General features: G+C 42.2%; 1 protein-coding gene and 1 long non-coding RNA gene across 3 annotated transcripts in view; both read right to left on the reverse strand.

Moving 5' to 3' along the window:
* The window catches only part of dlc1 (DLC1 Rho GTPase activating protein), a 440,514-nt gene that overhangs the window by 118,109 nt on the left and 294,562 nt on the right, over positions 1 to 27,843 (reverse strand). The gene's annotated exons all lie outside the window — the stretch shown is intronic.
* Positions 17,812 to 26,845, reverse strand: LOC116978224. Its single transcript, XR_004413421.1, has 3 exons — positions 26,834 to 26,845; positions 24,711 to 24,714; positions 17,812 to 18,286 (listed from the first exon to the last, which is right to left on the reverse strand). It is a non-coding gene; the product is annotated as an uncharacterized LOC116978224 (long non-coding RNA).

A 27,843-nucleotide genomic window follows, 5' to 3' on the forward strand; every position in this document is an offset into this window, starting at 1 on the left:
TCACAGTTCCACAGATCCTGATTACAGGTGCTGTCTGTGCAGAGTTTGTACATTCTCCCTGTGACTGCGTGAGTTTTTTCCGAGTGCTCATGCTGTCCTCCTTCCACTGCACATCCACTCATTGCTTAAATATGATGAGGATTTCTGCCACCGCCATCAATCCAGCACCTGAGGACCAGACCCCAACCATGCTCTGGGAAATTTTTACTCATCTCCCTTCTAATCTTCTTAGTGACTACTCCAAGTTTACGAACTTCCAATCTATTCTATTGACTCAATTTTTAACAACTGAATTTAATCTACATTTAGTCTCCTCTGTTCCAAGGCAAACCACCCCAGTTTATCCAATCTCTTCTCATATATCCCATTTGCCAGTCCTATAACATCCTCATTAATCTCCTCTCTTTAGTGCAATCACATCTTTCCTGTAACGTGCTGTTCAGAATGCCCCATGGTATTCAAAGCGTGGTCTAATTGTTACTCTCTGTAGTTCTAACATAACTTTACATTTTATATGTCAGTTATTAAAGGAAATCTTGTAGACCTTTTTAATCGCCTTATTGCCCTGCCTCGCTACCTTTATGAAAGTGTGGGCATACAGTCTATATTCTTTCACAACTCATAGTAATTTTGTATGCCTATATTACCTTTCCCTGCTGCAAATACCAAAATGTTTTTTCCACACGCTTCTCAGGATAGAATCACATTTGCCACGTTGTCCGTTCCTTTGATATTCTACTGCTGGTGAAATATTTCCTCCTCACTGTCAAACACATGGCAACATTTTGTTTCATCTTAAATTTTTTTTTACAGTTTTCCCTGCAGTTAAGTCTAAATTGTTAATATATACGACAATTGAAAGGGACTGAGTTACTGAGTCCAGTGAACCCTGCTGCGAACAGCCTATCAGTCACAAAAACACATGCCTACCATTTCCCTTTGCTTCCTGCCCCAGGGCCAGGTTTGGATCCTATTCAAGACACGTCCTTTGATTCTAGTTTTATTTTTCATTTTTGACTTTTCTGCCATGTGAGACCTTTCCAAAAACCTCGCTAAAATCCATGCCGGCAAGATCAGTTGCAAAGCCCGCTTTGACCGTCCTTGTTACCTCTTTGGATTGATGGTTGAAGATGTGGTTGCCTTTGTTGAGTAAAACCTGGGCTGAGCATAAAGCTAGAGTTTGAGCAAACTTGTAGTTTCAGAGGAGGTGAAAGGGATAGGGAAGAGTAAGACAGTGGTAACATTTAAACTCACGACACTCTAAATTCATGCCTTTGCTAGTTCTGACGGGGCCAACAAAGCAGTACTGGAATTTCTGAAAGGCTCCCTGATAGTTACAATGCTGAATTCAATAGAAATAATAATCAGTGAAGATGTTAAAAAGGACTGTGCCTGTCACAATTGTAGTAAGTCCAACTTTACTCCAGTGAAAATATTTGTAAGTCCTTCATCAGCATTCTCTTTTTTGATATTGATTTGCAGAAAAACTCATCAAACAGAATTAGATATATATTTAATCAGTTGAATTATCTAACACTAATGCATCCTGAATCAGTTAGAAGAGCCATGAAGTTAGCACAAATCATAGGCTTGGCAGATGGACGGTAGACATGCCATGTTATCGATTTCTTGGGTCACTGAGTGCCTTCAACCCACTCCAGTCGAGCAGCTCCCTATACTTGCAGGCATTCCGCCTGCAGGGATCCGAAGGCAAGCAGCAACTATGGCACTATCTCGTCGTGCCAAGGACCCAGATCACCTCCTCCATCAGGCTATCAGCAGAGAGCAGAGGCCACCCCAACTGAAGTCCCGTCACCCCTTTGCTCCACATGGAAAACAGTTCCTAGCATCCATCCAGCCAACTGAGACAAAAGCACACTGGATAGCCACCAAGTGGTCACAGGAGTGGAAGGCAACCTCATCTCCATAACACAGCTACATCTCTTCACCAGATCAAAGCTGTCCAGGGTCTGACCTCCCCAGAGGAGCATGGGTGAAGCTCAACAGACTTCTTACTGGAGTTGGGCATTTCAATGCCAGCATGTGGCGATGGGGACTGCCAGAGCCCAGCCTGTGAATGCGGAGCAGAACAACAGACAGCCAACCATGTCATCTCTGGGTGCCCGCTCTACCACCCACCAAATGGAGCTCAGGGCCTGGCAGACATTGACGCAGAGACAACAACCTGGCTGCTCAACACTCGGCTTGAGATCTAACTATTCCTTTGGTTTATGTTTCATTTGCAAGAATAAGAAGATTTCTTGGGCATTTAAACAGATGCCGAGTTCTCCAGTGGAGCAGGAAGAAGGTAAATGGTTGGACGAGCAATCTCACCACTTTGATGCAGCCTTGATGTTCATTATTTAGGATCCATGACTAGAACGGATGTTAATGATGACACAAACAACTGCAGATGTTGGAGAACATCTCTGGAGAACATAGATGGCGACATTTTGGGTTGGGACCCTTCTTCTGACTTATTAATGATGGTCTTTTTAAAACAATAGAGCATTTCTCCAACACGTGATGTGCGCTCAATAAACCAAGTCTAGATGGGACCTTACGTCATTTTAAGAACAATTTTCATGAAAAAAATGGGAAGAGTATGTTGATTCACTTAATAGCAGAGGCCTTGTGATACCATTATTTACTTTCATGTATTAAAGGATATTTTCCCGAAATGTCAATTGAAACTTTGCTCTTATCATCCTTTTAATTGCTGATGCAGGGTGAAAAGCTCTTGCATTTGCCTTTTGCTAACAGGAGCATGGCAAAAGTAGTAAACACTGCCCAGTCCATTATCGGCTCTGACCTCCCTTCCATCGAGGGGATCTATCTCAGTCGCTGCCTCAAAAAGGCTGGCAGTATCATCAAGGACCCACACCATCCTGGCCACACACTCATCTCCCCGATACCTTCAGGTAGAAGGTACAGGAGCCTGAAGACTGCAACGTCCAGGTTCAGAAATAGCTACTTCCCCACAGCCATCAGGCTATTAAACTTGGCCCGGACAAAGCTCTGAACATTAATAGCCCATTATCTGTTTATTTGCACTTTATCAGTTTATTTATTCATGTGTGTATATATTTATATAATGGTATATGGACACACTGATCTGTTCTGTATTCGTGCCTACTATGTTCTGTTGTGCTGAAGCAAAGCAAGAATTTCATTGTCCTATCAGGGATACATGACAATAAACTCTCTTGAATCTTGAATCTTGAATCTTGAATCTTGAGCATACAGACAGCCTGAGTGACCACATTTGTGAATTACCTCAGGTTTATCTTACCATGCCAGCACCACACTGGCACCACGGTACTGTTTTGGAGACTGTTTATACTCCCACTTCTGGAAACAAACTCTGTTCTACCCCAATCCCGTGCCAAATACTACATTTTCTTAAGTGGTTACTTTGTTTATCAAGTATTTTGTTCAAGCAGCCAAGTCAACACGTCTTTAGTTGGTGAGCTAGTGAAAGGGTAAATAGAGTGATCTGTGCATGACAATGTGCATACAATCCCCAGACCACTATTGAGCCTTCTACTTAATCGGTTTTCAGATCATTGCAAGGAAATGGGAGAAATGAAAACACTTAAACTCTACAAAAGGATGGATAAAGGAGCAACACTTCAACTGAACCAGCTGTAATAATAAGTTAATTGAATAATTAAAGCATTTCCTAACTTTAGAGTAACCTGATCTTTCCTTTGTTCATAACTGTATTATGACAGCTTTTGCACAGCAAAAATAAACTTTCAATTCCATTTCAACTCAGTAGTCAGCTGAGTGTGGTGCACCTACTCAGTTAATCATGTTTCATTGCATTTTGAACAAACAGCCCTTTGACTAATAAAGCAAAAGTCTATTTTTACCCCCAATTAAGGGCAATTTATGAATCCTTAACCTCGGACTTTATTTTTCCTTTTTTAGATACTCGTTTACTACATTTGGTAAAAGCCGCAAAAAGGAATCTGACCAGCAGTTTGAAACAATTCTGATGGATCTAAACATGTTCAATTCAAAGATGGCCCGAAATAGAAGCATGTGGTAGATGACAACAAATAATCATAAAATATATACACTTTCATATTCCTTTGTTGATAGAATTATAGGATTGTAGTCGTACAGCTCAGAAACTGACTCTTTCAGTCTTGCTCATTCATGCACATATCCATGTGCCTATCTAAAGGCCTTTTAGTGCGATTATTATATTTGCCTCCACCACCACCCGTGACAGCGTGGGCAGGCATTCATCACTCTGTGTGCAAGTAAACCTGCTTGCACATTGCCTTTGCCCCAATCATCTTAAAGCCATGCTCTCTAGTATCTTTCAGTTTTATAATATTCAGTAACTTCACCTGCGTTATTAAATTTTCAACATTGTAAACAGCATTATTTGATCAACAAGGCACACCTAACAAAGACTTCTATTGGACCTTGGTATTTTACTTCTATGTTCAACTAGTGTCTTAACCTACAGTGCTTTCTGAAGGCAAGGATTTCAAGTATTTTGAAACAATGGGATCCTCTGAGTTTTCAAAATCTACCTACCACTCCAGACCACAATCTAGACCCCAGTCCAGACCCCAGCATCATATTGCCCATGTTTGCAATTTTACTTCGGAGTCACGTGAGTGACTACGTGAAGAACCCGCTTCCAACGCATGCGTGTCATATCGCTACACGCATTGCACGAGTCAACAGGAAGGGGGAGGACATCCCCCAGTAACGGGAGAAGACAAAAGAGCCAGCAAAAGGCAGGTAAGGACTCTGCATTTTCATTCACACAAAATGGACAGAGTAAAAAGGAAGCGGTCTGCTAAAAAGCTGCCCGAGAAACGCGTTGTAAACGTGGATGAACGGCAGAGACAGCAGCCGTCGGCTCTAAAGGCCTCGGTAGAGGAATCAGCTGTGCCAGAAATCATTCTGGCACCGACGAAACTTACTCACCGGCCGGGAGGCAAAGTTCAAACTAAAACGCACCATCTAGAAGAGCCCGACTTGGAGCAGCAGCGGGCGACCAGCCCGTATCAATATCGGACCAGGGCTGAACGGGTGCGGGAGACGGAACAAACCCGCTATGAGTGGCTGCATACGGAGCAGCCAGGAGAAACAGCTGACCGGGAACAGACGTGGACCGACAGTCAGGACCGGTGTGGCCAGCGGCGGGACGAGGAAAGCCCGCAAACCAGCACCCGTGAGTACCGGGGACGGGAACAGCTGGGATACAGAGAAGAGCAGCACACTGCTGAAAGGCTGCAAGAATGGGAGCAGCCAGAAATAGCAAGTGCAGCTCAACATAGAGACCGTCTAAAGGAGCTGCTGGAGGAGCTCCTTCACAGTGGCAGTCCCATGAATGTGGAGACTAGCCACAGTGGGCAGGCAAGCCCCATATGGGTACCCCGTGAGGGACCCCCTGAAATCTCGACCTCTTCGGAGGAGAGTGGGCAGGACCCTGATGGGCCAGACCCTGATCACACAGCTTCCCATGATCCTGAATCTGCAGAAAAACATACACTGCTGGACATGGTGGCTGATTACTACAAACCAAGTCAAACAGGGGCAGACTTGGATTCCAGGATGGCAGCCAGTATTAACTACATGTCTGGCCATCAACTCCAACAACAAATATTCACAGAGACACTGGCCAGACATCTGCCACCTGGTAACTGTGATGCATTACAAATCCCCAGTGTCAACCAATGCATTTGGAAGCATATGGGGAGGGACATCAGGAACCAGGACCTCAAAATCCAGAAAACCTTAAAGGGGCTTACGGCAGGGATCACAGCCTACACCCGCACCCTGGACAAAACCGAGCTAACTAAAGACCACCAAGACGCACTAGCTCTGTTTTGTAATGTACAATATGAGCTGAATAGCATGCGAAAGGCTGCTATTCAGCCGACACTGGATCCCAAATACGCAACAATTTGCAAACAAAGAGCCGTTAAAACCTCAACCCTTTTGTTTGGGCAAGACTTGTCCAAACAGGTCAAGAAACTGGACGAAGAAGCCAAGACATTGGGGCTCATCAAAGCCAGCACGAAGGCTTATTTTGGATCACGGTACCAGCCACATGTAAGACCGATAAGTGTGGCTCATACCAGTGGCACTGCCAGAAACCAATACAACCCACAGCAGCCTTTTTTAGGGTATGGCCAGGGACGGCCACCCTGGAAGACGCGGAAGCATCAACCTGCAGTACAACCTCGAACACAGTCAATAAAAACAGAACCCCCCTTTTTCAAAAAACCAAGAAAATAATACAACCACCAGTAACCATGGAGGTACGTGGGTGGGGTTCTTTTGTAAAAAAGGGACCCACGACGGGGGGGTGGGAGGTTGCAATACGACAGTTATGAATGGTGTAAAATCACTACAGACTCGTATATTCTAAGCAGTATTCAGGGTTATCTGATAGAATTTACTCATTCCAATAAACCCCCAGTACAACATACACCAGAAAGGCATTTCGTCCTTATAAAAACCGAACAATCTAAAGCCCACATGGAGCTACAACGATTGTATACAAAAGGTGTGATTGAGCATACTACTCATGAACAATTAAAATTTGTATCAAACATATTATTAAAAATAAAAAATATGGGGGTTGCAGGATTATCATTGACCTTTCAACCCTAAACACATTCGTTTAATATGTTCATTTTAAGATGGATACCTTTATCACTGCTAAAGAATTAGTATCAGCTGGTTTCTATATGACAAGCATTGACTTAAAAGATGCATACTATACAGTACCCATCAGAGGGGAACACAGATGGTAGTTAAGTGTAAATTGATACCAGAAACTAATATGGATTATCTAGGATTCACCATTAACACGGTCAATATATTAGTAACTTTACCAATAGATAAAGCCGCAGCCCTACAGGAGGATTGCAGCGAGCTTCTTAAACACCAACAGACCCTCCATTAGAGGGTAGGCCGGATAATTGGGAAGATTGTGGCTACATTCCCGGCCACACATTTTGGGCCATTACATTATCAAAATTTGCAAAGAGCAAAAATTAGAGCACTCAAATTTAACAAAGGTCATTTTGATAGACCTATGGAGCTGCCTACGGAAGCTATAATTGAACTACAGTGGTGGGAACATAGCATTAGGTATTGCTCCAACCCCATCATTATGGACAACCCGTCTATGGTATTACAAAATGGTGTATCCAAAGAAACATTTGGATATCGGCAACATACCTACCAGGTAAGCTAAATTCAGTGGCAGACACCAGGTCACGCAAATTTAATGAAAACAAGGAATGGATGTTAAATAAAAATGTATTTGCTGAAATTACAGCAAAATATGGTAGACCAAATATTGATATCTTTGCGTCCAGGTTGAATCACCAATTACCAAGGTATGTCTCCTGGAAACCAGACCCTGGGGCAGAAGCTACAGATGCTTTCTCACTGCATTGGGGGAAATGGTGTTTTTTATGCTTTTCCCCCATTCTGCCTCATCAACCGGGTACTAAGGAAAATTCAACAATATTCGGCATCTGGGATTATCATAGTACCCGATTGGCCTACTCAACCGTGATATTCGGTCATACAGGGGATGGTGTTAGAACCATGTTCCATTATTGGACATAGCCCGAATTTATTAATTCATCCAGTAACTGGGGGGCAGTCACCCATGCCATAATACTATGGATTTGTTGATTTGTAGAGTCTGAAAGACCCACTACACGGCATGGGGCTGTCAGACAGGACGATGAATCTCATCACATCCGCACAAAGACTGTCAACACGGAAGCAGTACCTCGGACACATCAAGAAATGGGGCATATACTGCTTTGACAACAACCTCGACCAAAGAGCCAAGAACATTCCGGCCGTATTGGAATTCTTAACAAACCTCCATTATGACAAACGATTGGGCTACAGTGCCATCAATAGTGCCAGAAGTGCACTCTCCAATTACCTATCACAAGGAACGGAGCGGCACACGGTGGGAATGCACCCCCTGGTAACAAAACTTATGAGGGGCATATTCAATGCAAATCCCCCTAAAACCAGGTACTCCAAAATTTGGGATGTGGGTGTCGTTTTGAACATGCTGAGGAGCTGGTCGCCCATAACAGCATTATCACTTCAGAAACTGACCATGAAGATGGTTATGCTCATGGCGTTAGTTTCTGCACAACGAGTCCAGTCATTAAGCAAACTGAGCCTGGACTCCTTGATCATCTCACCCGATAAACTGGTGTTTGTCATACATGAGTTAATAAAACAAAACAGACCAGGCTCATCGGGTCAAGTGATTGAATTTATGGCATATCCATATGACAAACGTCTGTGTATAGCAAGACATATCCAATTATACATGGAATATACTAAGAGCATTCGAGGGCAGGAAATGGCTCTGTTAATTTCTTACAAGAAACCGCACAAAAGGGTCACGACCCAAACTATCTCAAGGTGGCTCAAATGTGTCCTAAAGATGGCAGGAATAGACACTAATGTTTTTAAATCTCATTCCACCAGGGCTGCAGCAACATCCGCAGCAAAAATGCTGGAGGTACCCACGGACCAAATCCGCAGAATAGCAGGATGGTCATCCGAAAGGACTTTCCAAAGGTTTTATAATAAACCAGTTTTGGAGCCATCATCATTTTCGGAAAGCATTTTACGTTCAATATTATAATTTGCCCGAAGGGTTACAGGGCTATGATTTCAATTAATAAATTTATTTTCTCGTTATATCACACAAGTCTTTGTATAATTGTGTCTAAAATTGCTAATGATACTCTCTCCCAATACCCAAGGCAGTTGTGAAACATGGACTCGTTCCACGGCATGAGGTCACAGAGCTTTGAAATCTTCACGTAGTCACTCACGTGACTCCGAAGTAAAATAGTAAGATTAAACGAGAACTTACCAGTTTGAAGTTTGATCTGTATTTTATGAGGAGGAACGTTGAGGGAATACGTGCCCTCCGCTCCCACCCTCCTATGATCATATCAAAACTGGTATCTCTTTGATAATCTTACTATGTTAGGTCATTATAGTTTCTGTGACCTCACACCGCTGCTTTGAAGAATGACACGCATGCGTTGGAAGCGGGTTCTTCACGTATTCCCTCAACGTTCCTCCTCATAAAATACAGATCAAACTTCAAACTGGTAAGTTCTCGTTTAATCTTACTATTATTGAACCTTCCTTTGTAGACAGAATGCTGGAGACACTCAGCGGGTGAGGCAGCACCTATGGAGCGAAGGACTAGGTGATGTTTCGGGTCGAGACCCTTCTTCAGTCTGAAGAAGGATCTCGACCCGAAACTTCACCTATTCCTTCGCTCTATAGATGCTGCCTCACCCGCTAAGTTTCTCCAGCATTTTTGTCTACCTTTGATTTTTCCAGCATCTGCAGTTCTTTCTTAAACATTGAAGCTTCCTTTGCAGTGTTATGGAAAGGAAAGCCCTTCCCAAAACTTCAAGACAAAACAATCCTTCATGCATTTAGTACCATTGCATTTGTGCTCCAGCCTTCCACTATGACCAGGCTCATGCATCCCAAACCTATTAATGCAGGTCTCTCATCCCTTGCTCTCTAGGATTCTGCTGCATCTTGTACATGATCACATTAGGCATCTGTTCATGTCATTCTGTAAAAATTAATTTTCCTTGAACGTTTAGGTCACATCATCACTTCTCCCCACTAGTGCTATCCAGAAACAGGAGGGGCGCAGTGGCACAGCAGTAGAATTGCTGGCTTACAGCGCAAGGGACCCGGGTTCAATTCTGACTCTGGGTGCTGTCTTTACGGAGTTTGCTCGTTCTTCATGTGACCATGTGGATTTTCTCTGGGTGCTCCGGTTTCCTCCCACACTTCAAAGATGTACAGGTTTGTTGGTTATTTGGCTTCTGTAAATTGTAAAATGTCCCTAGTGTGTAGGATAGTGTATGGGGTGATTGCTGGTCAGCGTGGACTCAACTCAGTGGGCTGAACGGCCTGTTTCCGTGTTGAATCTCTAAAGTCTAAAGGTCTTAATCCACTGCCGATAGGTCCCAGTTTTGCCATATTGCTTCACATCATATTATAGACATCAAGGGAAGCAACATGTGTTTCAAGGGATGAAAGAGCAAAAGATTGGATGCTTAAAAACTGAAGCAAAGGGCAACACAAGACAAGATTTAACTGGTGTTACCAGGGGGATAGATGAATGACCACAATCGCTTCAGAAGCTATTTTTGAAAATATGATGGATTAAATCATTCCCTTTTGGTGAGTGAAATTATTATTTAAGAGTAAGATTTAAATCTTTAATTGCACAAAGGTGTGATTCTGAGATAAGCAGGCGATTCTCGCACTTGCCCAGATGCAAGAGATGGCAACACTCAGTTGAATGATATATTTCTGTCATTTGCTTCATGCCAGAATATGCGAGTGGATATATTATACAGATGATAGACACAAAAAGCTGGAGTAGCTCAGCGGATCAGCCAGCATCTCTGGAGAAAAGGAATAGGTGATGTTCCGGGTCATCTGAAGAAAGGTCTCGACCTGAAATGTCACCTATTCCTTTTCTCCAGAGATCTTGTCTGACCCAGCTTTTTGTGTCTATCTTTGGTTTAAACCAGCATCTGCACTTCCTTCTTACGTATTGTACAGATGATGTCATTCTCAGTGGAGAATGCCAGATGATGTGGTGATGAGGTGGGATCAAGTGAAGAATTTTCTGCTGCATTCTAGTTAAATTGCACAAAGCTCTTCTGGATAAGTGCTGAAAATTGAGTGGGAAATTCTGCCTAACATCTGTTGCCAGGGTTGGTCAATCAACTTGAGTCTGCTTCTTTCTGGATATTTAACCATAATAGCACGACTAGAGGGCATAGCCTCAGAATAAAAGGGCATACCTTTAGAAAGGAGTTAAGGAATAATTAATTTTGTCAGAGCGTGGTGAATCTGCGGAATTCATTGCCACAGACGGCTGAGGAGGCCAAGTCATTGAGTATTTTTAAGATGGAGATTGGCAGATTCATGATTAGTAAGGGTGTTAAGGGTTATGGGGAGAAGGCAGGAGAATTAGGTTGAGAGGGAAAGATAGATCAGCTATGATTGAATGGCGGAGTACACCCAATGGGCCCAATGGCCTACTTCTTCTCCTATAACTTATGAAATGATGAGCATCTCCTGCTCGAGGTAGGAGTAATATTGAGATGAACAGCAGCCATAGGCAGTAGCAGCTAAGTGGAAATTTCAGGCCACTGCAAGTATGGACATACAGTACACAAATATTGAACACAGAAAGCATCACCATTTAGGGAGTATTTTTCCCAGTGATAGGATAAATCCTCAGGGAAAGATGTGAATGCCCTAGGACGCTAAATAAAGCAACAGCGGAGATTGCTAGGGTTGTCATGGATATCATTGCAACTTTATTAGTCACCGATGAGACTGGCAAACAGCTAATGTGGTCCACTTGTACAAACAGTGCAATGACGATAAGTCTGGAAACTACTTGCTGCGGAACCTCATATCAGTGGTAGGGAAATTGTTGGAGAAACCTTTGAGAGACAGGACTAAAGTTGACTTGGGAAGGCAGGGACTGATTAGGAGGAGTCAGCATGGTTTGATGCAGGGCAGATTTTGATTGATTGAAAGATACAGCATGGAAACTGGGCTATCGGCCCACCGAGTCCATGCCAATTATCCATCGCCCGTTCACACTAGTACCATGTTATCCCACTTTCACATTAACTCCCTAAGCACTGCAGAGGCCAATTAATCTACAGACCTGCCGCCTTTGGGATGTGGGTGGTAACCGGAGCACTTGAAGGAAATCTATGGGAGAACATGCAAATTCTACACTGACAGCATCCGTGGTCTGGATTGAACCTGGGTCACTGGCACTCTAAGGCAGCAGCTCTACCAGCTGCATCACTCTGGTGCAGCGGTAGAGTTGCTGCCTTAAAGAGCTTGCAGCGCCGGAGGCTCGGGTTCGATCCCGACTACGGGTGCTGTCTGTACGGAGTTTGTATGTTCTCCCCGTGACCGCGTGGTTTTTCTCCGAGTCATCCCACACTCCAAAGACGTACAGGTATGTAGGTTAATTGGCTTGGTGTATGTGTAAATTGTCCCTAGTATGTGTAGGATAGTGTTAATGTACGAGGATCACTGGTCAGTGTGGACTCGGTGGGCTGAAGGGCCTGTTTCCACGCTGTATCTCTAAAACTAAAAACTATCCGTGTTGCACAAATGTGATTGAGTTTTTTGAGGAAATAACCCAGAAAATTGGTGAAGGCAGGCAGAGAACATGATTTAAATGGACTTCAGTGAGGCTTTTGACAAAGTCTCGTGTGGTGGGCTAGTCCAGTGGGTATTGATGGCACAAGGTACGTTGGCAAACTGGATCCAAAATTGGCTTGGTGATCGGAGGCAGAGGGTAGTGATGGATGGGTATTACTCTGACTGGAAGTTTGGAACAAGTCTGTAAACATGGATCAATGCCGGGACATTTGTTGTTTCCATTATATATAAATGTGACGGTATGTTTGCAGATGAAAGGAAATTAGTGGCGTTGCAGATAATGAAAAAGATTGTTCTGGGATATAGTAGCACATATATCAGTTGGACAGAAATGTTGCACATGGAAGTTAATCCAGACACTGTGAGGTAATGCACTTTGGGTAGTCAGATTAAATTACAAATTTATAACTTATGTAAGCATGTACAAGTTTAGGTTTAGATTTGTTTACTGTTACGTGGTTCGAGGTACAGTGAAAAGTCTTGTTTTGCGTGCTGTCCAATCAAGTCAGATATAGAGTAAATGGCAGGGAACTTTGGAGTGTTGATACACAGAGACCTTGGGGTGCAGTCCGTTGCCCCCTTACATTGGAGAGGCAGGCATTTGGTCAGCCTGCCTTCACCATCCAATTTAACAAATTCAGGGAGATTTTAAAATTATTTTTACTTAAATACTTCCAAACATGAACAAAGACCTTGCTGCACCAATAAATGCAATTCATGTGACACTGGATCTAACACTGAATAGAGAGGTGTTTAATTAATTAATTAATTTATCGTAAGTCAAATTTATTTCTACATCCCAGTTAAGTGCTTGGATTAACATGTTCAATCAATATTAGGTTGGTCCATGGAGATAACCAGGTCTTTTTTGAGTTATTTTCCTTGTTTGCCTATTTAAACAGTCATCTTACATATATCAGTTGCGTATTCAGGCACAAACCCAGATAATTTAGGTAAAAGGTTGGTCGTTGACAAATTATGTGCTGCTTGGGTCCAGAAAAAGTAGTCTTAATTACCCTGTTTGAATTTTAATAATCTACTGACTCTAATCCAATGCCCTATCTGTGTTTAAATAAAAATGAAAACACATCAAGAATTTGCTATCTAAGATAGGAGACATTTCTTTTGTGTTCTCAGAATGTGCTGACTTACTATTTTTATATCTCTAAATCTCCAAGAGTTTGCCCATCAGTCATACGAAAATAATTTGCTCAGCGAAGTTTTGATTTGCCATACGGTCAAGAGAAGTTCAGAAGCACATAGTTATAGAGTCACAGAGTTATGGAGTTATGGAGTCATAGAGTCACAGAGTTATACAGTCATAGTGATACAGTGTGGAAACAGGCCTCTTGGCACAACTTGCCCATACCAACCAACATGTTCCATCTACACTAGTCCCACCAGCCTGCATTTAGCTCATCTATACTTGTAAAATTCTGTGTGTGGGTGTACGGCATTTTGTGTTTGCAACGTATCTCCTCGAAAACCAGACGCAAAAACGCAGAGATTTTTACAATTTCGGTAGGGATTTATCTTATGAGTTCAGAAATCCACTCCTTGGTCAATTATTTCCCCAGATTTTGAATAATATTGATCACAAAACTCACTTAAAAAAAATAATCGCCGCTTGAGCTGCTGACGTCACAATGCCCACATTCCCATCAATCGAGGCCCACCTGCCTCTAGGCCCCGCCCCCCCGCCGCTGTGGACTAAAGCCCCGCGCCCAGCCCAAGTACGCTCGCGCCACGCCTCCAGCAGCTGGACTCCCACTTATACTGTGTAGGTACAGCCCATGTTAGACTTCACATAAAGGCGCCACCTTAGATTTCTCTGTATTAAATTCCATCAACCATTCCTCAGCCCACCTCCCCAACCGATCAAGATCCTGCTGCAATTTTTGACAACCATCTTCAATATCTACAATACCACCCACTTTTATATCATCTGTAAATTTGCTAATCGTGCCATGTATGTTCCAATCACATGAAACAGGCCTCAATATATTTCTGCATTGTTCCAGTCTTTTTTATTGTTTTTATTCTTGGACAGACTTTTCTGTGCTTTGAAGAGAGTGTACCAACAGAGAACGTGGCACCAAACACAACCTCAACTAGGTTTAACTAATTGGAAAGATCCTACCCAGACATTTTTTTTGCAATGTTAGTCAAGGCAGGGATTCAATCTTTGTGTTCAACAATAACTGATTGGGAAAGAGAAAGTGTCTTTGGCAGTCACTCATTAAATATTCTGAATTTCAATGTGGCAGTACAGACCCCGTACTATACTCTAAAGTTCTCACATAACAACAGATACATTTAAGTTGCAATGAATGAATGTTAATGGCAAGAGATTGCCTTGAGCTGATGTCAATATAATAAAAGTCAAGATTTGTTGATAGTTCATTTCATGAAAAATGTTATTGATGAATAAATATCATGATAGGATTTTACTTCTAGTCCTATAATTAATAGTTCAATATAGTAGTGGAACACATTGTATTCCATTGGTAAAATTTGATTATAGTGACTTCAGATCAACAGAAGTTTGGAAGAGGACATAAGGAGCAATTCATTCAGTGCAACTGCCTGAAGTCAGATTTCTAGTCATCTATTTTCATATGTACCATTTCTGTGAGGTCTGCAAATAATTTCTGCACTGCAGCTTAAAATAATACAAGAAATAGCATTCTTCTCCAGTTGTTGAATGAACACAGGTCATGCTTCAGGCATCCTTTCTGCTATGACTTACTATTTCTTATGCATAACACAATAATAATTTTTCTTTCAACTTGGAAGACATTTTGTTTCGTTGAAGCTAAACTGTCCCTTGCTCCTCAAAGGATGACACTATTAAGAACTGATACCACTAGAGTTATAGAGTCATAGATTGATAGAGTGTGGAAACAGGCCCTTCGGCCCAACTTACCCACACTGGCCAACAGGTCCCAGCTAACATCTTTAACTGGCTAACATCTTTAACATTCTAAATAATGTTACTCAAGTAAATACAACTTAATTTCAATACATATTTCAATACATGTTATTCTCTGAATTAATATTAAATGCTGATTTTTGGTATGCCAAGCAATCCAACAAGCAACCAAAGAGGAATTTCAGAGGTGCACTTTCTTATATGATATCTTTTCCCACTTGTCATTTTCTCCTAACTTTAGGAAAATGATCAAATAATGGGTAGATTAAATAGATGCAAGTCATATAGTTTTGTTGCAGCTTGAAATAATTACCAGGACACCAGCACACGAGATTAGATCTTTACTCTTGTCACTTGGGCAACAAGCTGATGGATTCTCTCAAGGATATGTAACCCTCAATATTAAGTTCCCAGGCCCGATCCTCCTGCAGCCACGTCTCAGTAATCCCCACAATGTCATATCTACCAACCTCTAACTGAGCCTCAAGCTCATCTACTTTACTTCTTATACTTCGCGCATTCATATATAATACTTTTAATTCCTTACGCATCTCACCTTTCACATCGATCCCTATTACACTTGGCCATACTCTCCTATCCCTTTGTGAGCTTCCTTTCCCGTTAATTCTGGAGTTATTAACCATCCCTTTACTCTCTTTCCCTTTAACTCCGTCCTCGACTATCCCATTTGACACCCCATCCCCCTTATTCAGTTTAAAACCATCCAGTGGCAAACCTGCCTGCCAGAATGCTGGTCCCCCACCTGTTAAGATGCAATCCGTCTCTTTTCTAAATGAAACAAAACTATACTTTCAATGTTAGTTGTTTACATTTAAGGCCCAACACTGCTCAAATCTTTTTCCCCATATTTCAGTTCTTTTAAATGATGACCTTGTATTGAAAAACAGACAAGGGTGAACAATAATGCATGTGAACATGAATTTTCTGCTGTGCATTATTCCAGAATATTTCTGATCATTTTATGACTTGCTTCAGAGCATGTTGCTGAACAGATAAATAAAGGAAACTTAAATGATTTTGTTAACTAATGACATTATCGTTTATATTGTATTTTTATCATTTTGGAACACGTCCAAGTATTGCAAATGCTAAATCTCTTTTAAGGTGCGATCACTATGATTAAGCAGGTAAACTCTCGTGATAACTAATTTAGTGACTGAATACTGATAGGTGTTCCAACAGATGTCAAGATTGCTTACTAAACTTAGAAGTCAGGGTGCACTTTACATATACTTGCTGAACATATGCAATGATTGAAGCTGCTCTTTGGTGTAACATAAGAAAACAGTAACAATATTGTTCCTGGCTTTTCATGAAACCATTACTACAATTTTATCTGGAGAAATATTTGAGTGGGCAGGAAACCTGGGACCAACTAACAACGATCCTCTTTGAACTGCATTCTATATTAGCACTCCACAGAATTTAGGTTTCAATCATTGATGTCATTAAAATGGCCATTTTTATCAAAATGAATAATTACCCTTATAACTTATCTTGCTTATCCTAATATAAATATTAACATGGGAGGATAGCTTTGATCCTTCAAAGCTGTAACTTATTTTGATATTTTCTTTAACCTCCTATGGACTGGTGTCGCAATATTGAATTATTTTTCTACAATAAAAGACTTCCAGCAGCCAGGCCATATTGGAGAGGCTTGTTAATGCATTGAATCATGCGTGTTTTAATAAAATATTATTGGACCAATTGAGACTGATAATTTTGAAACCGTTTTCTAGTAGCTACAACAAATTATACATGTATTAGACATGTATGCAGCAGTACACAAACTTCTTGTACTTCCAGCTCCAAAACTATATTCCAATAAACAGTATATTTTTGGACACAAGAAACTGCAGATGCAGGTTTACAAGAAAAGACACCGAGTGCTGGAGTAACTCAGCAGGTCAGGCAGCATCTATGGAGAACATGGATAAGCGATGTTTCGGGCCAGATTCTATATTCAGATTCGTCAGTATGAAAAAGGGTCCCGACTGGAAACGCCGCCTATCCATGTTCTCCAGGGATGCTGCTTGACCCACTGAGTTACTCCAGCACTTTTTTGGTTTCTCTTTTCTTCTGTTTTAGTCTCTCTACATTTTTTCCCCTTGAAGACAGGCTACATAATGGAGGCTAAAGGATGGAAAACTTGCAGCCAGTGCTTTAGGAATACTGTCATGAAGAGGATCAATCCGAAAAGAAGACAGTTGTATTTGACAGAAAGCTGCTACTCCACATTGCAATGCTTGAAGGGCAGCATTAGTGAAGAAACAGTTGAGCTGTTAGACAGAGCTGAAGGTAAAGTAACATGTTTCCAATGTGTGTTTCACATAAAACTGATACCACAAAACAGGGAGAAACCGTGGGGAACTTCAACTCCAAGAATGCTTGCACTGAGGCTCAAAACCTGCATTAGAGGAGGCATACAACACCTTTGCGAGGCTAGAAATTTGTCTTATCAAGTTTCGGAAGTCATTAACCTTTCTGAAATACAGCCAGGCTAAATAATGGTTTGTTATTTTGTGTGAGTTTGTTGCAATGGTTACAACTGCAATTCTCAAAGGTTAGTCATAGCACCTTTTTCACAACCACAGCCAATTTTGCAAAACACCACTCTACCTTCATGACCACAACTTCCCACTTACAAATCGTGCAAAAACAAGCATCTGCCCATGTTATTTAGGACCCTAACAAGGTCAGTTGTATGAAGACCCAAAGGGAGCATTGGATTTTAGAAAAACAAAATGATATCTGTGGACATTGACATACAGCCATCCGTGATTCTTCCATCACACTGTCATAAACATTTAATAGTTCTGGGTCTCACTGACATTCAGTTCTATTGTAATTAACAGGTTTTTGAGGGGAACGAGGACAATTACAGGTGCAATCAATTTAATTTAAGTACATCTTTGGCTCTGATGTTGGAGCAGATTTTCCATGTCCTTCTCTCTATGGTACAACATGTACAAGGAACGAATTAGAGTACATACAGTATGGAAACCGGCCCTTCAGCTCAACTTGTCCTTGCAATCAGGATGCCCCATCAAGCTACTGCCAATTGACCCATATCCCCCTAAACCTTTGTGTATGAAGGAACTGCAGATGCTGGTTTACATCGAAGATAGACATAAAATGCTGGAGTTACTCAGCAGGACAGGCAGCCCATTCCTTCTCCGAATGGGCCGCCGCTCAGTTACTCCAGCATTTTATGTCTATGTTCCTCTAAACCTCTCCTATTCATGTGCTTATCCAACTATCTTTAAAATGTTGTTATTGGCCTAACTACGTCCTCAAGCAGCTTGTTCCCTATACCCATCATCCATATACCCAAAACGTTGCCCCTCTAGTTCCTATAAAATCTTTCCCCTCTCAACATAAATCTATGGCCTCTAGTTCTTGATTCCCCTTCCCTGGGATAAAGACCCTATACATTCAAACTATCTATTTCCTTCATGGTTTTAGACACATCTATAATATCATTTGTCAGCCTCCTGCATTCCAAAGAATAAAGTCCTCGGCTGCCCAACCTCTACCTATAGCTCAGGCCCTCAAGTCCAGACAACATCCTTATAGATCCTCTCGACACTCTTTCCATCTTCACGGCACCTTTCGTAAAGCAGGGTGACAAAACCTGAACACAATACTCCAAGTGTAGCCTCACCAATGACTTGTACAACAGTAGCATAATGTCCCAAATTTCTATATTCAATTCTCTGAATAATGAAGGCCAATGTGCGAAAGCCGCCTTCACCATCCTTTCCACCTTTGACACCACATTCAGGGATTTATGCACTTGTACCCCTAGATCTCCCCTGCTCTATAACACTCCCCAGGGTCCAACTGTTCACTGTGAAGGTCTTGCCTAGGTTTGACTTCTCAAAATGCAATCCCTTATACTTACCTGAATTTAAGAATAAGGGGTAAGCCATTTAGAACGGAGACGAGGAAACACTTTTTCTCACAGAGAGTTGTGAGTCTGTGGAATTCTCTGCCTCAGAGGGCGGTCGAGGCTGGTTCTCTGGATACTTTCAAGAGAGCTAGATAGGGCTCTTAAAGATAGCGGAGTCAGGGGATATGGGGAGAAGGCAGGAACGGGGTACTGATTGGGGATGATCAACCATGATAACATTGAATGGCGGTGCTGGTTCGAAGGGCCAAATGGCCTACTCCTGCACCTATTGTTTATTGTCTATTGTCTATTGTCTAAACTCCATTTGCCATTCCTTGGCCCACAAGCCCAACTGAACAACATCCTGTAGTAATTCTTGATGACCATCATCACTGTCTAGAATGCAACCTATGTTAGTGTCATCTGCAAACTTGCTGATCATGCCTTGTGTATTCACATCCAAATCATTGCCTTTTTTTGAAGAAGTGACCAACAAGATGGTTGAAGAGGGCAGGGGAATGTATATAGTCTATATGGACTTCAACAAGGCCCTTGATCAGCTTCTGCATAGTAGACTGCTCTGGAAGGTTAGATTGCATGGGATCCAGGGAGAACTAGCTAACTGGATACAGAATTGGCTTTCAGGGAAGGAGGCAGAGATGAAGATGAGAGGTCGGCTTTTTGGACTGGCGGTCTGTGACAAGTGGGGTGCTTCAGGGTTTGGTGCTGGGCCTATTGCTGTTTTTCATCTATATCAATGAATTGGATGAGAATGCACGGCATTCTATTCCATGGATCGCAGGAGGATAAGGGATGATCTTATAGAAGTGTATAAGATCATGAGAGGAATAGGTCAGGTAGATGCACAGTCTTTTGCCCCGAGTAGGGGAATCGCGGACCAGAGCACATAGGTTAAAGGTGAAGGGGAAAATAATTAATAAGAATCCGAGGGGTAACTTTTTCACACAAAAGGTGGTGGGTGTATAGAACAAGCTGCCAGAGGCAGTAGTTGAGGCTGGGACTATCCCATCGTTTAAGAAACAATTAGACAGGTACATGGATAGGACAGGTTTGGAGAGATATGGACCAAACGCAGGCAAGTGTGACTAGTGTAGTTGGGACATTGTTGGCCGGTGTGGGTGAGTTGGACGAAGGGCCTGTTTCCACGCTGTATCACTCTATGACTATGACACTTTAGAGAAGATGAAGCAAAAAAGAATAGTTCTCATCCTGCAAAGTGGCTAGATTCAAAACAATATCCCTAAATGCTTTCATTTAGGAAGGAACGGTTGCTTATCTGAGTTCACGTGTTAAATTCCTGCACAAGATGCCGTCATTCAACTTTAAACAGAATGTTCTAGTTATACAGGTATGACTCAACGAGTCTGTTCTTACTTCATGTGGAAAAGCACACAAATACCTTATTTTTCCATCTCTAAATCCATTACTAGAAGGTTCTGAAACATGATGAAATACAGACTCTAACTTCAGCTGTAAGACATTCTCATTATATCAACGTATTTTTGCACAGTTCTGCTTTCTATGTGACTATTTTCATTCACATCATTCTTGCCATCAATAACCTTTCCCCTTCACAGCTGGATTGGGGGGTTTTCTACACCCCCACAGTTTTGTTGTTGCATTTAACACCTCTGCCAACTGCTGCAAAAATATTATGGGAAAATAAATATTATTTTTAATTTTATTTTTGTTTGGTCACTGCAATATTTAAGCAGCCAAAGATGGAGGTCTACTTACCTGTATATGTTTAGGAACATTTAAATCCATGGGTCAGGTGCTAAAAGTTTGGAGATTTTAAGTACGACCTGTTGCCATGACTACAGATATGCACGTGGTCTGCAGAAACACCAAGATTTAAAGCTGTTTCCTTCCATGTATTTTTATTCACTAAGTTGTCCCATTAAACATAAGGGCATAGAATAAACTTAGGTTAGAAAATTACTGTTTTCAGCCAGCATCAGTTATGACTGCCTTGAGATTTTTACATGGTCAAGGACATAGTCAAATAATAGCGATTTGGGTCAAGGTATGAGGAGCGTTTGAAGGCTCTGGGCCTGTACTTGCTGAAGTTTAGAAGGATGAGAGGCAATCCCATCAACCTACCGGATAATAAAAGGTCTAGATAGAATGGACGTGGAGCGAATGATTCCAGGAATGGGAGAGTCTAGAACCAAAGGGCACAGACTCAGAATAAATTCCGGCGGCGGCGACCTGAATCCGGGGCTCGGCCGCGGGCCAGTGGATGACATCGTCGTGAGCTCGCAGGTTACAGGTTGGTGCCTGTTTTTACGGAGCTTCCGCGGCAGCTTCGACCACCCCGGGCCGCGGAGCTTGAACCGGCCTGTTCGCGGAGCTCGGTTGAGCCGCGGGACTGAATCACCATCGCCCGGTGGGGTAATAACATCGGAGGTCTGGATCGGCTCAGCGCAGAGGGAGAATAAGGAGGGGAAGAGACAGTGACTTTAAGACTTTTGCCTCCATCACAGTGAGGAGGTGCCTGGTGAACTCACTGTGGTGGATGTTAATTTGTGTTTATTGTGTGTTTTGTTGTTTATTATTATATGTATGACTGCAGGCAACGACATTTCGTTCAGACTGAATGGTCTGAATGACAAATAAATAAATAAAGGAATCTAATCTAATCTAAAACGATGTACCTTTTCTTTGCTAATTCTGATTCTAATTCTGCTACTAGGATTTTTGGTCATATAAATATTATAGGCATGTGAAGAATTGTACCATTTTGTCTCAGGATAAAATCAGCCACCTAGAACTGTGATGTATAGGACACAAAGTGCTGATGAAACTCAATGGGCCAGGCAGCATCTCCGAAGGACATGGAGAGGCAATGTGTTGGGTTGGGAGCCTTCTCTGAATCTCTGGAACTCTCTGCCACAGAGGGTAGTTGAGGCCAGTTCATTGGCTATATTTAATAGGGAGTTAGATGTGGCCCTTGTGGCTAAAGGGATCAGGGGGTATGGAGAGAAGGCAGGTACAGGATACTGAGTTGGATGATCAGCCATGATCATATTGAATGGCGGTGCAGGCTCGAAGGGCCGAATGGCCTACTCCTGCACCTATTTTCTATGTTTCTATGTTTCTATGTTTCACACTGCAGTCAGAGTATAAAGCTGGAAACGAGGTGGAGGTCGGAACAAGCCTGGCAAAGTGGTAGGCAGATGTCAGTGAGTGAGGTCCCAGGCCCAGACTGTAATGCATCATGTGACAAAGAGAAATGTCTTCATTTGGAGAATTATAATCTTTGGAAGTTCCTGCTTGAAATACTTGGTGACTTTGCAAAGATATTCAAAGATGGGATAGAAATATTTCTTCTTTGACAGGGAGTTAAGGGTCATGCTGATTTGGTGGGTAATTCAAAATACAGAATTATGAATATATGATTAATTTAGTTGTGGACTGCATTCTGATATTTATCTTGTTTTTTGGCGTGTTTTATCATTTTATTAAGGCAAGACCATGCTCACAGATGAAATGTCATCATTCCATACAACCGAGGTTCACCAACGAGCAACTAACAAATTAATAAAATAAACAATTTATATTTTCATAGAGCCTTTAATGCAGCAACCCATATTCAACTGTCTCATATGAGTGCTATGAAGTGAAATTTGACATCTAACTATAAAATAGTTTTTAGAAATAGAAATGAAGACCCTCATTAAAGGAAGAAAAAGGAATCCAGACTTAGCCCTAGCATCTTCTGATGGCATAATTGTGATTGAACAATTTGGATATGTCCACAAGGCCAGATATGTCACAAAGTTCCAAAGCTGGAGGAGACGATTATGAAATAAGGAAGGGTAAGGTCATCAAGGTCATAGTGGGATTTGAAGATGTATCTATTTGGACAAGATGTTTAAAAATGTGGCGTAGGTTTGTATATGTAGGAAGTAACTGCAGATGCTGGTTTACAACAGAGAGACACAAAACGCTGGAGTAACTCAGCAGGACAGGCAGCATCTCTGGAAAAATTGTCCCTTCTTCAGATGATTGAATTTAGTTGAATGAGATGTAAATTAGACTTGGTGTAAACTAGGACCCCAACAGTAGAATTTCATATAATTCAATTTATGGGGAGTAAAAGGCAACCAGCAGTGTATAGGAATAACCCCATTGAACCTTGGAACCAACTCTAGAGATAACAAAAGTGAGATTAGGTTCAGCAACAGATTATCTGAGCCAGGGTGGGATTGGGTGACATGATCGAGGTGGAATTGTTGATCTGGGAAGGACACGGTTATTGATCAGATACTCATCTCAGGGTCAGATGTGGTCCCAAGGTTGTGAGTGATCTTGAACCTCAATTGCCTGAGTTTCAACCCCTTTATTTCACTAAAATGTAAGATGTGAAATCCCGAAATGGCCTCATGTTTACTTTGGCAGCGAGTGAACTGCGTTGACTTTAAACGTCATTTGATTACCATGCCAAGAGTTGGCCAGTACTGCTCTATGTGTGTGCATACGCTTCATGAGAAATTTCAAATAAAAACAGGAATCAAAGCTGACCTCCTCCTCACAGACTGCACATTCTGTAAAATCACATCACTTTCACTGCTAATGATAAATATTGCAGATCAGTTACACTGGCATCAGGCCAGGAAGAAATTCTCCTTTGCTGTTTTAATAACACTCATTTATTAAGAAGGTCCAGACCACAAACAGAGAGGAATGGCAACAGCTATGAGAACTGAACTAAACAGACATCGAGCAACATCTGGAAGTTATCATTCCTGTGAAATGCCTTCCACCGACGCAATGAAGCCCTCCACATGTTAAGACAACTATAGCTGTTTTAATTATCAACAAATAGCCTTAAACATTCCACCGAAGACTCATATAATATGGGTGAATGGGAAATTTTACTTTTACAGTTTAGTTCTTTTTTTGGCATTTCTGCAAAATCCCAGAGTAAAGGAAACTTAAAAAAAATGTTTCCAGAGCTGTTTCAGTGTTGCTGTCGTGTTTTTAAACAAATTGCAGCCATTGTTTCACAGGAAATAAAAATCCATAGCAGCAATGAAAGAAATGCTAAATCTATTTTGGTGATAGTGGTTGCGTGTGTAGTGCTGGCTGATTTAGTTGGTCTGTGAATCGTGCAGGATAAATCCTTCTGATCTCAAAATGCAATCTTACCCAGAGAAGCACAATTCCAATCAATGCAACACCTCTTTCACATTGTTTAAATTTAGGTTTATTATTGTCACATGTATCGAGGTACAGTAAAAATCTTTGTTTTGCAGATTAGAATGCAGAATATAGTTCTCAGCATTGCAGTGCATTAGTTCCATAGACAAACTCTAATGGCTGCAATGGGGTAGAGGTTTTGGAAGAACCATTCAGAAGCCTGATAACATTGGGGAAGAAGCTGTCCCTGAGTCTGGTGGTGTGCACTTTCAAGCTTCTGTGCCTTTTGCCTGGCGGGAGCAGGGAGAAGAAGGAATGATTGAGGTGGGACATCGTTGGTTGCTTTCCGAATCATCGTGAAATGTAGATGGAGTCAATGGTGGGGAGTCTGGTCTCCCTCAAGGACTGGGCTACATTTACAACTCTGCAATTTCTTGCGGTTCAGGGCAGAGCTGTTCCCAAACCAAGCGGTGATGCAACCTGACAGTATGCCAGGTTAGATTATGAACTAATTTCTTAGAATTGACTTCAATCCTCAGTTTCTGATCCACAATGAAGTAAGCAAATATGAAAATAATTTCCTTCCTGCTTAATCTGATCCTTTATGATAACTAAAGCTACTTTTCTGGGATTTATCTGTGCTATTAAAAATGCAAAATAATTGTTAAATTTTTGCCTCTCTTTAGAATTAGCATGGCAGTGGATGAAAGAGTAATGATCAAGGCATGGCATGGAGCAATCCACATAGATCATTCCCTCAAAAATGAAAAATAATAAAATACTTAACAATGTATACCACTTTTATTCTCCTCAGGCACAATAACAATATATGTATCCACTATCTGAGTGACTTCTTTCTCTTTCTCTTTCTTTCCTAATTCCCTGCATCTCCTCTTTCTCATATCCCATTTGCACTGAAAGCATAATTGCCCAGTCCCGTTGACCTAACGATATGCGATCATCAAACATGCAGTGTGAATGGGATGGCAGAAGCAAGGTGAGATATGTTCATAAGTTCATGTCAAAGAAGCAGAACAAGGTCATTCAGCCCATTGAGGCTACTCCGCCATTCACTCATGGCTGATCTATCTTTCCCTCTCAACCACATTCTCCTGCCTTCTCCCCCAGGTGGCTGGCAGAAGAGTGCTCTCAGGTGTGGTGTTGGATTCAAACATGATAGTGGCATTTAAACTGCTTCTGTATCTGGACATAGGTAGGCAGGGTATGGAGGGATGATATGGATTAAGAGCAGGCAGAGGTGTTTTGTTTAACTTGGCACCATGGTCAGCATAGACATTGTGGGCTGAAGGGCCTGTTGGTGTGTTGTACTGCTCTATGTTCTATGTCTGCCTCCACTACCACCACTGCCAGTACAATCAAGATCCTAACCTTTTGTTGCGCTTAAAAAAATAAGTGTTCCTTTCTTCACTCATCTCAGGCAGCTATAACTTCTTCAGAGACATCACATCTTACCCAGCCCTCTCTGAAGAGTAATATATTTGCAGATTTTATTTTTTTCCACGGCTGTCATGGCCAAAACATATGGTGTTCTTCAAGAAGACATGCCTCACATGACTGTCTCATGGAGATCGAGGTCACTTTGACTCCAGGATCTTTCCCATGGCCACAGCTGATCTTCACTGCTGAACAAGCAAAGTTAGCCAAGGCATTGTATTCATGAGGCCGATGTCAGGAAATCCTTCAGAGGGGTGAACCCCCGAAAAGCACCTGGACCTGATGGTATACCCGGCCGTGTTCTAAAAACCTGTGCGGACCAACTGGCGGGAGTTTTAACGGACATTTTCAACCTCTCACTTCTGAGGTCTGAGGTCCCCACCTGCTTTAAAAGGGCATCAATTATACTGGTGCCCAAGAAGAGTAAGGTGACATGCCTCAATGACTATCGACCAGTGGCACTAACGCCGGTGGTGATGAAGTGCTTTGAGAGGTTGATCATGGAGCAAATCAACTCCTACATCGACAAAAACCTGGACCTACTGCAGTTCGCGTACAGCCACAACAGATCAACGGTGGATGCGATCTCGCTGGCCCTCCACTCCGCAGTGGACCACTTGGACAACAAAAACTCATATGTCAGGCTGTTATTCATTGATTACAGATCGGCATTTAACACAATCATCCCCTCCAAACTGGTTACCAAACTCGCAGAACTGGGTCTCCGCGCATCCCTCTGCAACTGGATCCTCGACTTCCTCGTCCACAGACCACAGTCTGTTCGTATTGGTGGAAATGTGTCAGCCTCAATAACAATCAGCACGGGAGCACCTCAAGGCTGCGTGCTCAGCCCCCTGCTGTACTCACTCTATACCCATGACTGCGTAGCGAACCACAGTGCGAACTCCATCATCAAGTTCGCTGACGACACCACTATTGTGGGGCGTATCACTGATGGGGATGAGTCAGAGTGCAGAAGAGAGATCGAGCAACTGTCCATATGGTGCCAGCGCAATAACCTGGCCCTCAACACCAGCAAAACCAAGGAACTGATTGTGGACTTTGGAAGGAGTAGGAGGGGGACCCACAGCCCCATTTATATCAACGGGTCGATGGTTGAAAGGGTCAAGAACTTCAAATTCCTGGGCGTGCACATCTCTGAAGATCTTTCCTGGTCCGAGAACACTAACGCAATTATCAAAAAAGCTCATCAGCGCCTCTACTTCCTGAGAAGATTACGGAGAGTCGGATTGTCAAGGAAGACTCTCTCTAACTTTTACAGGTGCACAGTCGAGAGCATGCTGACCGGTTGCATCGTGGCTTGGTTCGGCAATTTGAGCGCCCTGGAGAGGAAAAGACTACAAAAAGTAGTAAACACTGCCCAGTCCATCATCGGCTCTGACCTCCCTTCCATCGAGGGGATTTATCGCAGTCGCTGCCTCAAAAAGGCTGGCAGTATCATCAAAGACCCACACCATCCTGGCCACACACTCATCTCCCTGCTACCTTCAGGTAGAAGGTACAGGAGCCTGAAGACTGCAACAACCAGGTTCAGGAATAGCTACTTCCCCTCAGCCATCAGGCTATTAAACCTGGTTCGGACAAAACTCTGATTATTAGCAACCACTTTCTGTTATTTGCACTACCAGTTTATTTATTCATGTGTGTATATATTTATATCATGGTATATGGACACATTTATCTGTTTTGTAGTAAATGCCTACTATTTTCTGTGTGCTTAAGCAAAGCAAGAATTTCATTGTCCTATACAGGGACACATGACAATAAACTCACTTGAACTTGAACTTGAAAGATGTTACCTGAAGCTTGTGGATTTGTGTTATAGGGAGAGGTTGGATAGGCTGGGATTTTGCTTTTTAAAGCATAGAAGGCTGAAGGGTGAACTTGATAGAGGTGTGCAAGATCATGATGGGAAAGGATAAAGTGAACACTCGCATTCCAGTCCCAAAGTAGTGGGTTCTAAAATTGGAGGCAGGGGAGGAGAGATTTAAGAGGGAATTCAGGGGCAACTTTTTCTCTCAGAGAATAGTCCAAATCTAGAATGTGAGATTCTAGAATGTGAGGTTCCCCAGAGGAA

This window comes from Amblyraja radiata, chromosome 1 (genome assembly GCF_010909765.2).
Source record: "Amblyraja radiata isolate CabotCenter1 chromosome 1, sAmbRad1.1.pri, whole genome shotgun sequence".
Lineage (NCBI taxonomy): Eukaryota > Metazoa > Chordata > Chondrichthyes > Rajiformes > Rajidae > Amblyraja > Amblyraja radiata.